General features: G+C 44.8%; 2 non-coding genes across 2 annotated transcripts; both read right to left on the reverse strand.

Annotated features, from left to right (window-relative positions):
• Positions 1–1,411: 1,411 nt before the first annotated feature.
• On the reverse strand, positions 1,412–1,530 carry LOC113084950 (5S ribosomal RNA). The gene has a single exon (XR_003283903.1). It is a non-coding gene; the product is annotated as a 5S ribosomal RNA (ribosomal RNA).
• Positions 1,531–2,202: 672 nt separating this feature from the next.
• On the reverse strand, positions 2,203–2,321 carry LOC113084956 (5S ribosomal RNA). The gene has a single exon (XR_003283908.1). It is a non-coding gene; the product is annotated as a 5S ribosomal RNA (ribosomal RNA).
• Positions 2,322–2,500: the final 179 nt, after the last annotated feature.

Genomic DNA, 2,500 nt, shown 5'->3' on the forward strand with positions numbered 1-2,500 from the left:
CTGTTTTGAGGGTGTTAAGCTCCAGGTTGTTGAGACTGCACCAGACAGCCAGCTCTTTTACCTCCTGTCTGTAAGCAGACTCGTCACTGTCCTGAATGAGGCCGATGAGTGTGGTGTCATCTGCAAACTTCAGGAGCTTGACAGAGGGGTCCTTAGACGTGCAATCATTAGTGTACAGGGAGAAGAGCAGTGGGGAGAGAACGCACCCCTGGGGAGCTCCGGTGCTGATTGTACGGGTGCTGGATGTGTATTTTCCCAGCCTCACTAGCTGCTGCCTGTCTGTCAGGAAGCTGTTGATCCACTGACAGACTGAGGTGGGCACGGAGAGCTGATTTAGTTTGGGCAGGAGGAGGTTTGGGATGATCGTGTTGAAGGCCGAGCTGAAGTCCACAAACAGGATCCTCACATAAGTCCCCGGTCTGTCTAGGTGTTGCAGAACATAATGCAGTCCAATGTTTACTGCATCGTCCACAGACCTGTTTGCTCTGTAGGCAAACTGAAGAGGATCTAGCAAGGGCCCAGTGATGTCCTTCAGGTGGCCCAGCACCAGTTTTTCAAATGACTTCATGACTACAGACGTTAGAGCCACAGGCCTGTAGTCATTTAGTCCTGTAATTTTGGGTTTCTTAGGGATGGGGATGATGGTGGAACGTTTGAGGCATGAAGGGACTTCGCACAGCTCCAGCGATCTGTTGAAGATCTGTGTGAAGATGGGGGCCAGCTGGTCAGCACAGGATTTCAGACAGGCTGGTGTAACACAATCTGGGCCTGGTGCTTTTTTCCTTTTCTGCTTCCGGAAGACCTGGCGCACCGCATCCTCGCTGATCTGAATTGCAGGTGTGGGGGAGAGGGGGGATGCAGGAGGTGAGAATGGTGAGAGTGCTTGATTGGAGAGGTGTTCAGGATGGGTTGCAGGAGCTGTTAATGGTGTGAACGGTAGTTTGGAGAGGCATTCAGGGCTGGTTGCAGGAGTTGTGAAGGGTGTGAATGGTTGTTGGGGGAGGCGTTCAGGGCAGGTGATGGGTGTTCTTTCAAACCTGCAGTAAAACTTGTTCAGATCGTCTGCCAGTCGTTGATTCTCTACGGTGCTGGGGGGTGGTGTCTTGTAATTGGTGATCTTCTTTAGACTTTTCCACACTGATGCGGAGTCGTTGGAAGTGAACTGAGTCCTTATTTTTTCAGAATAATTCCTCTTTGCCACTTTGATCTCCTTTTCCAATGTGTATTTAGCCTGTTTATACAAGACATTGTCCCCCTTCACGTAAGCATCCAAAAATTTAAAGCACCTGGTATTCCCAGGCAGTCTCCCATCCATGTACTAACCTGGCCCAAACCTGCTTATATTCAGAGATCGGGCATTGACTCTATATTTTGGCAAAATTATTATATACTAAGTGAAAAATTTCCAAAAAGCTTACAGTACCTGGTATTCCCAGGTGGTCTCCCATCCAAGTACTAACCAGGCCCAAACCTGCTTAGCTTCCGAGATCAGACGAGATCAGGCATAGCCAGGCTGGTATGTCCGTAAGCGAAGACTGCTGCAAAGAGAATGCTATTTAAAGATCAGCCAATCTACTCGCCAGTACATTATATAAGTAGGAAAGAAAACCCAAAAACTTAAAGCACCTAGTATTCCTAGGCGGTCTCTCATCCAAGTACTAACCATACCTAAACCTGCTAAAATTCAGAGATTGGGCATTGTCTCTTTTTTTTTTTGTTTTTTTGTTTTTTTTGCAAGATTATTATATAATTCGTGAAAAATATCCAAAAATTTAAAGCACCTGGTATTCCCAGGCAGTCTCCCATCCATGTACTAACCTGGCCCAAACCTGCTTATATTCAGAGATCGGGCATTGACTCTATTTTTTGCCAAATTTATTATATACTAAGTGAAAAAATTCCAAAAGCTTTAAGCACCTGGTATTCCTATGCGGTCTTTCAACCAAGTACTAACCATACATTAACCTGCTAAGATTAAGAGATTGGGCATTGTCTCTTTTTTTTTTGTTTTTTTTTTTTTTGCAAGATTATTATATAATTCGTGAAAAATATCCAAAAATTTAAAGCACCTGGTATTCCCAGGCAGTCTCCCATCAATGTACTAACCTGGCCCAAACCTGCTTATATTCAGAGATCGGGCATTGACTCTATTTTTTGCAAAATTATTATATACTAAGTGAAAAATTTTCAAAAAAAAAAAAAAGCTTACAGTACCTGGTATTCCCAGGCGGTCTCCCATCCAAGTACTAACCAGGCCCAAACCTGCTTAACTTCCGAGATCAGACGAGATCGGGCATTGCCAGGCTGGTATGGCCGTAAGCGAAGACTGCTGCAAAGAGAAGGCTATTTAAAGATCAGCCAATCTACTCGCCAGTACATTATATAAGTAGGAAAGAAAACCCAAAAGCTTAAAGCACCTGCTATTCCTTGGCGGTCTCTCATCCAAGTACTAACTAGACCTAAACCTGCTAAAATTCAGAGATCGGGCATTGACTCTTTT

Source organism: Carassius auratus, unplaced genomic scaffold, assembly GCF_003368295.1.
Source record: "Carassius auratus strain Wakin unplaced genomic scaffold, ASM336829v1 scaf_tig00040941, whole genome shotgun sequence".
Lineage (NCBI taxonomy): Eukaryota > Metazoa > Chordata > Actinopteri > Cypriniformes > Cyprinidae > Carassius > Carassius auratus.